This window comes from Triticum aestivum, chromosome 3A (assembly GCF_018294505.1).
Source record: "Triticum aestivum cultivar Chinese Spring chromosome 3A, IWGSC CS RefSeq v2.1, whole genome shotgun sequence".
Taxonomy (NCBI): domain Eukaryota; kingdom Viridiplantae; phylum Streptophyta; class Magnoliopsida; order Poales; family Poaceae; genus Triticum; species Triticum aestivum.
The window spans coordinates 74,457,484-74,469,625 of record NC_057800.1 but is presented as its reverse complement, the minus strand read 5'-3'; positions in this window follow the sequence as shown (position 1 = coordinate 74,469,625).

Here is a 12,142-nt window from a genome sequence, read left to right as displayed (position 1 = left end):
TGAGCAAACCTCACACTCGGGGGCTTAGCTGCAGTCTAGTACTCGCCTAAGTTTCAAAAATCCTACCGAGTGATGAGCAAACCTCATACTCGGAGGCTTCAATGCAGCCCCGTGCTCGCCTAAGTTTCAAAAATCCTACGGAGTGATGAGCAAACCTCACACTCGGGGGCTTAGTTGCAGTCTAGTACCCGCCTAAGTTTCAAAAATCCTACTGAGTGATGAGCAAACCTCATACTCGGAGGCTTAGCTGCAGCCACGTGCTCGCCTAAGTTTCAAAAATCCTACTGAATGATGAGCAAACCTCACACTCAGGGGCTTAGTTGCAGCCCCGTGCTTGCCTAAGTTTCAAAAATCCTACCGAGTGATGAGCAAACCTCACAGTCGGGGACTTAGCTGCAGCCTAGTGCCCACCTAAGTCGAAAATCCACCCTTATCCGCGAGGATGACGAGGTGCAGGTCGACTGCAATCCTCTCATGAGGCTGCGCTACAAGTACAATGTCCACTCCATCCCTATCCGCAAGGATGACGAGGTGCAGGTCGACTGCAATCCTCTCACGGAGCCGAGCTACAAGTACAATGTCCGCTCCATCCCTATCTGCAAGGATGACGAGGTGCAGGTCGACCACAACCCTCTCCTCGGAGCTGCACCACAAATACAATGTGCGCTCCATCCTTATCCGCAAGGACGGCGAGGTGCAGGTCGACTGGGATATCTCTTTCAGAGTCGCATCTCGAAGGATATTCCGAGCGAAGAACAAGTTCTACTCGAAGACGATCGCAAGCATATGCAGAAGATAAACCAAGATCGGATAAAATCTCAAGAGTTTCAAAACGAAGATAAAAGTACTCGGGAATCAGGCCTGAAGGAGTTTAATGGTTACAGAAACCACTCGGCATTCCGAGGCAAATTTAAGGCAAATTTAAATCTCAAGTTTGTTCATTCGGCAGGAGGAGGGCTTGCAGGCTCGACGAATTCGTCCAAGTCAATTCCATCTGCGATCCGAGTGGCAGCAGCGATGAAAGTCTCCATGAAGGACTAGAAGTCATGCCTTTTGGTGTTGGCGACCTTGATCGCTGCCAGCTTATCTTCGTGGGCTTCCTTGCAGTGGACTCTTACCAGCGACAGAGCCACGTCAGCACCGCATCGGGCAGAGGACTTCTTCCATTCCTGCACCCGAGCGGGGACCTCGTTAAGTCGAGCCATCAGAGACTTGAGATCATTCTGAAGCGTTGCCCTCGGCCAGAGTGATGAGTTGATGCGTGAAACTGCCACCTTCATACGGCCAAGATAACTTGTAACACTGGCGACACGAGATTCCAGTCGAAGCACATTCATGGCAGCCTCGTCGCCGACTGGAGAAAGGATAGGGCCGAAACCTGTCTCGATCTGTCCAGTCTCCTCTTCAAAGTTTTGGCGGAATTCTGCAGTCAAGGAGTTAGTGAGTCGACTAGACAGGACTAACTTGCAAACAATAAAGCAGACAGATTAAAAGGGGTGCCTTCGAGCATAAGAAAGAGCTTCTTGGCAAGGGTTTCTAGATAAGCTTCCAAGTCATTTCTCTCACGAGCCATGTCTTCCAGCTTCTCGTTCAGAACCACCTTATCCTTCTTCGGACGAGTTGCCTCTCGGTTGGATTCAGTGAGAAAGGACTTCAGCTTGCTTACTTCCTCTTCCAACGCTCCGACTGAAGCCAGCTTCTTGTCAGCAAGGGTAGTCTTCTCTTGAGCCTCCTTCTGCGTAGCTGCAAGGTCCAAGTCCTTCTTCTCCAGAGCCAACCTCATTTTCTCTGCAAAATAAGCATTTAGATCAAACAAAAGATCGAAGGGATAATTTAAAGGACGATCGACATGAGCAGTCGACAGTCATTTACCTTCCACACCGGCAACTCCATCTTGAGCCTTCTTCAAGTTTTGTTGGGCCAGCTCCAGGTCAAGGTTGAGTTGCCTCTGCTTCTCCTCAAATTTGGCGAACTTGGAAATGGGAGTACAAGAATTCTACAGAGAGTAAAATACATATCAATCGACAAGATCAAAGATTATTTACTTCCGACTAAATGAAACTTCAAAGATTACTCAGACCCCAACCGACTGCCAGCAGTCGACTGCGGTCTTGGGGACTACACCCAGTGGGTGCACTTGGCGTGCCCCCACTGGTTCAGATTCCACTCGGCCGGTCCGCCCAGGTCGAGTAAAAAAAGAAGAAGTACTCAGACCCCAACCGACTGCTAGCAGTCGACTGCGGTCTCGGGGCCTACACCCAGTGGGTGCACTTGCGTGCCCCCACTAGTTCAGATTCCACTCGGCCGCTCCGCCCAAGTCAAGTGGAAGAAAGGAAAGAAGAAGTTCTCAGACCCCAACCGACTGCCAGCAGTCGACTGCGGTCTCGGGGACTACACCCAGTGGGTGCACTTGGCGTGCCCCCACTGGTTCAGATTCCATTCGACCAAATCGAGTGGAAGAGTGCAAATACTAAAGGCAACAAAACACCCAGTGGGTGTACAGATTCAAAGCAGACAATAAGAGATTGTACGAAGGGAAATATTCAAGTAGCATATCCTAATAGAACAAGTTCAGTCGGAAGTCAATTTACCTGGACATTGGCTCGAAGAGCCGCGCTGGCATTGTAAGCAGCCTGGCTATTGCCGTGCACCACCTTCATCCGCTCCATCATTACGCCAGCCTGACGGTTAGCCTCCGCAGCGGCGTCCGACTGGCTTTCCGGAACATGATAGGTGATGAAGAAGGGGCGGACGGTCCATATGCAGCAGCTTGGAGCTCCGAGGCATGAGGTTGGACGGCTGGAGAAAGCACTGGTACAGTCGACAGTGCGAGGTGTTCACTCGACACTAGGACAACAAAAGTTACAGAGGCTCCACCTGCATCTCCGGGCTGTTGGAATGTTGGTTCTGTCGCCATTTCCGACTGAGATATCTTGCCAGCTGCTGCTTTCTTGCTCCTTCTGGGCCTCGGTATCACATCTTCATCGTCATCCGGAAGCTCGATAACATTGAGTGGGGCTACAAAGAAATCAGTCGACCCCAAGTGAATTGCCAAAATTTAATCGACCAAGTAATCAAGAACAAGATCACGAGAATTGTACCTGGGTTGGAGGTAACCACATCTTCCATCTCCTCGTCTTGGTACTGGTGGGTAGAAGTTCTAGAGGTGGCAGCACTACAAATGTCAACATTCAGTCGGTCATGTTCTGTTACACAGGTCAACCAAATGATCAGGTCAGATTGTTACCCAGAGATAGTGGGAATGACCACTTTGATTTTGGGCAAAGTCTTCGGCGGTTTGGAAGATGCGGCCTTTGGTGGTTTCGGCGCTGGAGACGGTGCAATCTTGGGCTGCTTCGGTGCCTTCTCAGTCGGCACTAGAGAAGACGTTCGAGGGCGCTTTGAAGACTGCCCAGTTGGTGCGGCCACCAGGTCGGGGATGCTTGCCGGGTCGTGAGTGTGCTTGGACCTCCTTTCTCTGCGAGGAGGCGAGTCGACTTCTTCTTCATCACTCGGGTCGTCACTCTCCTTGTCCTCTTCTTCATCCGAGTGCCACTCGCCACTCTCGCCTCCACTCGCCTCCACCTCGGGATCTTGCTCCTGCTCTCCGCTGGGCATTGAATACATATCAACAATGGCCTGAAAGACAATGAACAAAAGAAAGGCGGTCGGCCGTCAACAAGATGTTACATGGTTAATCAAGAAAACACTCGACAATGCGGAATCGTACCTGTTCCGGCCGGCGCAAATGGTCGAATGGAACCACCCTCCTGGACCCCCCGGGGTTACCCTTGTTGCCAGTAATGCCTCTCAGACACTGCTCCATTGTGTCCTCACTGACATCCTCCGGGTGGATCCGAGTGTAATCCTCGATTCCCGAGTACATCCGCATCGGATGGTCACGGGCTTGGAGTGGTTGGATACGTCGACTGAGGAAGACCTCCAGCAGGTCCATACCGGTCACTCCATCGCGGACGAGTTGGACCACCCACTCGACCAACACCTTCACCTGCGCCTTCTCCTCTGGGATCACTCTCAAGGTGGAGGGCTTCTCCACTCGGGCCATGGAAAAGGGGGGAAGTCCAGTCGACTGACGCGGAGTCGGCTGGTCCTTGCAGTAGAACCAGGTCGGCTGCCAACCCCGGACCGACTCGGGAAGGATCATGGTTTGGAAAGTGCTTTTGCTCCTCATCTAAATTCCAAGACCCTCGCACATCTGTATCACTTGCGTCCTCTCATCACTTGGGTTGGCATTCTTGACCGTCTGAGAACGGCACGTGAATATGTGCTTGAAGAGACCCAGTGTGGTCGACAACCCAAGAAGTTCTCGCACATAGACACGAAAGCGGCAAGGTACATGATGGTGTTTGGGGAAAATTGGTGGAGTTTAGCCCCAAAGAAGTTCAAGAAACCTCAAAAGAAAGGATGGGGAGGAAAAGGAAACCCGCGGTCGACATGAGTGGCAAGGAGAACACACTCACCCTCCTCCGGCTGCGGCTCGGTCTTGTTCCCCGGGAGCTGCGCCGATTCATGAGGGATCAGTCCCCCCTCGACGAGGTCGTCGATATTGTCTTGGCTGATTGTCGAGCGAATCCAGTCGCCCTGGATCCAGCCAGGCGGCAGGCCAGACCTCGACGAAGACCTGTCCCGGCTGGTCCTCTTCCCTTTTGCCTTCATCGTCGCCTTCGCCGTCGCCTTCTTCGCATGCTCCAACGCCACCGTCTTCTCCTTCCCCATGGCAGCGGATCGAGTTCAAACGGGCCGACGACACTGAGGGCAGAGGTAGATGCGGTGGAGAAAACAGAGGAGGAAGGGGAAGAACGAGAACACACTGTGCAAAAAACCCCGTCCAACGCCTTATATGAGATCATTTCCGAGTGACTGACTCGTGGGCCCACGTGATCCAATCAAATCCCGCAACAGTCGCGCACGTGATACGTGGCGAAAAAGGTGGCGCAGAGATCGAGGTGGCCTGCCTAATCCGTCACGATTACTGCGGCCTCCCCCGCCCGGCGCGCTTCCCGAAATTTGAATCCCGTGAAGTCCGCAGACAGCAGAACAACCCGTCAGACAGAAGATTTTTCCCATATCAACACTCAAAGCTTAACAATGAAAGTTCACTCAACAAAACCAAGAATGGATCAAGGCGATTGAACAAGCAGTTGAAGTCATCATGAATGTTCATTCGACCTCCGGACAAGACATATCCGAAGCGCAAAAGCTGAATTGGAGAGGTTATCAACTCCTTCCCCACTCGAACCCTGCACCATTCGGGGGCTTATGATGAAGATATGTATCTAGGGTAGGGTCATAGGCCTGACTTAGACACCCTCCCCTAGGACCTCACCCTCAAACCAGAAGCATTCGAGGAGGAGTCATCATCCACTCGACCATGAAGACTCCCACTCGTAAGACTTGAAGTCACTCGACCGCGGAGACTATCACTCGACCACCAGAAGGTCTAAAGTCACTCTGAACTGCAACGGTCGGACATCACCTCATAGCTTTAATGGTCATTATGTCTCTTTATTTGCTAGTGTTACTAGTAACGTTCCCCTTTAATGTACCTTAAACCCTTTGTAACGTGGGCTGGCTGGGGTCCTGGCGTACTCTATATAAGCCACTCCCTCCACAGGCACAAGGGTTCACATCTTTTGTAAACTCACAAACACATATAATCCAGTCGATCGCCTCAGGGCACCGAGACGTAAGGCTGTTACTTCTTTTGAGAAGGGCCCGAACTCGTAAAACTCGTGTGTACAACTACTCCATAGCTAGGATCTTGTCTCCTCATACCTACCCCCATTCTACTGTCAGTCTTAGATCCACGACATGTGTCACTTGGGAGCCTCCGTCAAGATTGTGGAGTTGAACCAAGGAGTTTGTACGGGCAAGGAGTTCGCCTACTTCGTGAAGATCTACCCTAGTGAGGCAAGTCCTTCGTGGGTGATGGCCATGGTGGGATAGACAAGGTTGCTTCTTTGTGGACCCTTCGTGGGTGGAGCCCTCCGTGGACTCGCGCAACCGTTACCCTTCGTGGGTTGAAGTCTCCATCAATGTGAATGTATGATAGCACCACCTATCGGAACCACGCCAAAAATCTCCGTGTCTCCAATTGCGTTTGCACACTCAAATCCCATCCCTTTACATTCTTGCAACTTGCATGATTTACTTTCTGCTTCTCATATACTCTTTTCATGCTTGCTTGATATGTATTGTGAATGTTTAAACTTGTGCTAAAACTCCACTTCAACTTAAAGAATTTAAAAATAGCAACTTTGGAGTCTATTCACCCCCTCTAGACACCTCTTCTCTATCCTTTCAATTGGTATCAGAGCTTTGGTCTCCAATTCTTCATTTAAACACATTTGGAGGAAGATGGATGAGTCTAGTTGGGGAGTCTTAGACATAGAGTGCCTATACTTGATGGAGAGTACTTTCATGAGTGGAAAAATGAGATGCTTGAGATTTTCAATGAATATCATTTGAACAAGTACATTACTAGCCCTTGTGCACCTCATGTTGATCCTTTGCATCCTACCCTTTATGAGTCTATTGACATGATCCATAATCTTAGAACTGTCAATTTAAGCACTAGAGGTTTGCCTAGAAACTTGCTCGCTAGCTTGCCTGCTCTTGATTGTGCCTATATCATATGGAGATTCCTTGAGGAATGATTTCCAAACTATTCCTTGAAAAACTTACATGAGATTCTTCATAGGTCTATTGCCTTGAGTAAGATGAGTTCCAATGATCCCAAATTTTGTGATTGTTTATTTGAGCTTACTAATATTACGAGTTCCAAAGGAGATGTTGGAATCATTAGCAATAGCATTTCTGAAGTCATTAGAATTCATAGAGATGAACATTGTTACGGTCATACTTCTAATGAATCACTCTCTATAGGAATTTATCCGCCACATGACGATGTTGAACATGGAGAGGATGATGATAGTTACTATGATCTTGATGATGCAATGAGACACTTTGGTCTTATGGCTAATCTTCGTCGCTACATGGCTGGAGGAAAGGAATGGGTTCTAGATAGTGGGTGTACCGATCATATGACTAGAGACAAATATATGTTTCGTGAGCTTGCTGAAAACGACGGCCCTCGAAAGTACGTCACTTTTGGTGATAACTCAAAGGGTAAGGTGGCCATCTCACATGATAGCTCCATACAAAATGTTATGCTCATTGAATCTCTTGGCTACAATTTACTTTCCGTATCTAGACTTGCTGACTTTGGTTTCAATGTCCTATTTACTGAAGTAGATTGCCAAGTGTTTTGTAGAGATAATCATAAAATGGTCTTTACCGGTACACGTAGAGGTGATCTTTACATTGTTGATTTCACTAAAAAGGCTCAACCTAGAAGTTTCCTAATTGCTAAATCCTCGAAAGGTTGGTTGTGGCATAGAAGGTTAGCACATGTGGGCATGCAAAATCTTGATAAGCTTATTAAAGGTGATCATATCCTTGGAGTAAAAGATGTTATATTCGACAAGGATAGACTTTTTAGTGCTTGTGAAGCAACAAAACAAGTTGGAGGAAGTCACCCCGTGAAGACCATTATGACCACGAGAAGACCGCTCGAGCTACTTCATATGGATCTGTTTGGTCCCAATGCCTAAAAGAGTCTCGGTAGTAACTCATTTGGTCTAGTCATAGTTGATGACTTTTCAAGATTTACGTAGGTGTTCTTTCTTGATGATAAATCACAGGTCCAAAAGATCTTCAAGAACTTCGCTAGGAAGGCCCAAAATCAATTTGAAGTACAGATCAAGAAGGTTCGTAGCGACAACGGAACGGAGTTCAAGAACGCAAATGTGGATACCTTTCTTGATGAAGAAGGGATTTCACATGAGTTCTCGTCTACGTACACGCCTCAACAAAATGGAGTTGTTGAGAGGAAGAACCAAACTCTTATTGAGATGGCGAGAACGATGCTTGATGAGTACAAGACTCCAAAACACTTTTGGGCGGAAGCGGTTGAGACAACCCGTCATGCAACAAATCGCTTGTATCTTCACAAGCTGCTCGGCAAGACGGCATACGAGCTTCTCACTGGTAGCAAACCCCAAGTTGGATACTTTTGAGTATTCGGCTCAAAGTGCTACATTCTTTATAAGCATCGTCGTTCTAAATTTGCTCCTAAATCTCATGAAGGTTTTCTACTTGGTTATGTCTCAAACTCTCACACTTACCGTGTCTACAACAATTTCACCTGAAAGGTTGAAGAGACGGTACATGTGAAGTTTGATGAATCTAACGGCTCGCAAGTAGAGCAATTTCCAATTGATGTAGGAGATAAGGATCCTTCGGAAGCAATCCAAGACTTGTCTATTGGCAAGATTCATCCAACGGAGGTAAAGGAGAGTACCTCGTCCGTCCATGTGGAAGCTTCTACCTCACGACAAGGTGAACCAAGAGTTGATACGGAAGCATCCACAAGTGGGACGCACCAAGGTGAAGAAAATGAGGAAGTACACCAAGATGAACTCATCAACCTCCTTCTCCACCAAGACAAGAGAACAACAACGCCAATAATTAAGAAGGACAAGATGATGAAGAAGATGTTCCACCCTGACCCAAGCAAAAGATTTCACCAATTCGAGCAAGAGTCTCAAGAGACCATCCCGTCGAACAAATCTTCAATGATATTCAAACCGGGAGAATCACTCGCTCTAAAACTCGTTTGGCTAACTTTTATGAACATTATTCATTCATCTCTAGCATTGAACCTATGAAGGTTGAAGAAGCATTGGAAGATCCGGATTGGATAAACGCCATGCATGAAGAGCTACACAACTTCGAGAGAAATCAAGTGTGGACATTGTTCGAGAAGCCCGACAATAACCACAACATCATTGGTACCAAATGGGTGTTTCGCAACAAGCAAGACGAAGATGGTCAAGTCGTTTGCAACAAAGCTCGTCTTGTCTTCCAAGGCTACACTCAAGTCGAAGGTATGGACTACGGTGAGACATATGCCCCCGTTGCTAGACTTGAGTCCATCCGCATCTTACTTGCCTATGCTAATCACCATGATATCACTTTATACCAAATGGACATTAAAAGTGCTTTTCTAAATGGTGAAATTGAGGAGGAAGTTTATGTTAAACAACCTCCCGGCTTTGTCAATCCTAAGAAACCCGACCACGCTTACAAACTTCACAAAGCTCTTTATGGTCTTAAACAAACTCCTAGAGCGTGGTATAAATTCTTGACCAAGTTCCTTATTAAGAAAGGCTTTGAGATTGGAAAGATAGATTCTACTCTTTTCACTAAAAGGGTTAATTGTGAATTATTTGTATGCCAAATTTATGTTGATGATATCATATTTGGTTCGACTAACCCTCATTGTAGTGTAAAGTTTGGGAAGCTAATGTCGAAGAAGTTTGAGATGTCTATGATGGGTGAACTCAAGTTTTTTCTTGGTTTGCAAATCAAGCAAACTAAGGAAGGCACCTTTTCTCAAACAAAGTACACCAAGGACTTATTCAAGAAGTTCAACATGCAAGAAAGCAAAGGTATGAAAACTCCCATGCCAACTAGTGGACATCTGGATTTGACCAAGGATGGCAAACCGGTTGACCAAAAGGTTTATCGCTCTATGATTGATTCGTTATTATATCTATGTGCCTCCCGTCCCGATATTATGCTAAGTGTGTGCATGTGTGCACGATATCAAGCGGCCCCCAAAGAATGCCATCTTAAGGATGTGAAAAGGATAGTGAGATACTTAATACATACACCAAATTTTGGCATTTGGTATCCTAAGAGGTCCTCTTTTGATCTTGTTGGCTATTCTGACTCAAACTATGCCAGAGAAAAGGTTGACAGAAAGTCCACTTCGGGTACTTGTCAATTTCTTGGTAGATCACTTGTGTCTTGGTCCTCCAAGAAACAAAACTCGGTATCCTTACCCACCGCTAAAGCAGAATACATTGCCGCAGGTTCATGTTGTGCTCAATTACATTGGATGACCCAAACTCTTAAAGATTATGGGATCAATGTGAAACATGTTCCATTGCTTTGTGACAATGAGAGTGCTAAGATTGCTCACAATCCCGTGCAACATTCTCGAACTAAGCATATTGAAGTTCGTCATCATTTCATTCGAGATCATGTTGCTAAAGGGGACATTGATCTTAAGCATGTTCGTACCGATAAGCAATTGGTGGATATATTCACCAAACCGCTTGATGAGAAAGTATTTTGCCGTTTGAGAGGTGAATAGAACATCATTGATGCTTCAACTTGGAGTAGGAACTCCATTTGGATACATGCAAGGCATGAGCCTATGACTAATCCTTGATACTTCTCTTCTGATGATGATATGTCTTGGATATTCTTGCACCCTTGCATGCTATCTAACTCTTGTAGGTACTTGGATGAATCTAAATCTATGAGATTGCAACTCCCTTACAACTTGAGCAATCTCTACATCACCAAGTCTCTACACAATGGTGGTTGAAGACAAGGAAGCTTGGAGCCCTTCAACATATCCTTTGACAAATTCTATGTATCAAAATTCATTTGGTATCAAATTTCATGATTGTCATTTTGGATACACAAGTGCTCTTCCTTGCAAAACTAACCCACGTAGGTAGATGAACTCACTTTCAAGTGGTGCTCCCAACCCTTGATGAGCTACATCAACCTCGAGCAACCCACACAAGTTCAACTACATGACTAAGATCAACACCACCACCCAAGGTATGCTATTCCATCTTAGAGAAGCTTTACTCCAAGTCATGGGTCAAAGCAGCTCAACAAGATGCGAATACATCAAAAACGTAAATGAAAAATGGTAAACCCATTTTGAGCTTAAACGATGAGTATGACCTACGATCAAGTGTTCTCACTTGACTCCTCAATCAATATGCTCTAACATAGGTGAATCTGTCGCTGGCCAATTCTAGATGAAGTTCTCTAGTGCTTCTATGTATTCTTGCATTTATCTCTTGCATATTTGTTTCCCTTCATCTAGATTTCTTTTATTTTTCTTTGGTTTTGGTCTGCATCCCCAACTTCCAATTCATTGCAAATCCTTCAGTTAATTCCTTGCAAATATTTGTGAGACCTTATTTGCCTAGTGAGCTGAGGTGACAAATGTTCTCTCTGTCTAGAACTCGGTCATACCAATTCGTCTCTTCCGGTCAAGCCGAACCATTTCGGTGCAACCAAAAAATATAACTCGGTGTCACCGACTTCACTGTAGAGAAAACAATTTTCCACTTGTTCCTGCACTTTTGTTCCAGCTCCACCCGATGATTCTTGTCCTCTACCAGCATCACAATCTATATGCTACTTTGCTCTGTGACTCAAGGACCAAACCTATTTTGACTCACACTCTAGAAGACCCCTTCTTGGAAATTGATGTCAAAGGGCGAGAGAGAGATCACATCAAAGCTTATTCTCTTCAAAGGGAGAGAGAGAGAGAGAAAAAGGGAGAGAGAAGGCCCTAGATGCTTGGTGTTCAAGAGGAGAGAAGTCACATCACATGTCTTTAAGAGGGGAAAGACACGTTATGATTATGTTCATGATCTATTTTGCTCTGATTTTGTTTCCCTATGTTCTCCATCCAATACAAGATTCAGGGGGAGAAAGACTGCTAGGGAAGGAAATCCTTGAATTCATTGCATATCTTTCCTTTGGGGACATGTCTATATCCTATAGAGTACCCAGTACTCACACTCTACATGTCATCCCAATTTTGGTACTCTTGTGGCTTCTTTTGTTTGCTCTGTCTAGTAGATGTATTTGTGTTATCTAACCTTGTTTACTCAGGTTCATCTCTTCCTAAGCCAGCTCAAGACCAAAAGGTAAGTATATGCATCACACTCATGTGCATGAAGATTTCTTGCTAATGTACATATTGTTTGCAAGGAGGAATCATGAACATAAAATTCCAATTCCCATATTCACATCACTTGCTCTGTTGCATATAGCCAAGATACATGTAACACATTGCTTGCTCTTACATGATTATGCATTCACATGCTCTTACATTCCATATTGACATGGATGCATACATTTAAGGGGGAGCCCATGCATGTTACATGTCTTTCCAAAGCTTTACTTGTTATTCTCTATATCTTTATCTAAAGCTTTGATGTATGTTGTCATCAATTAC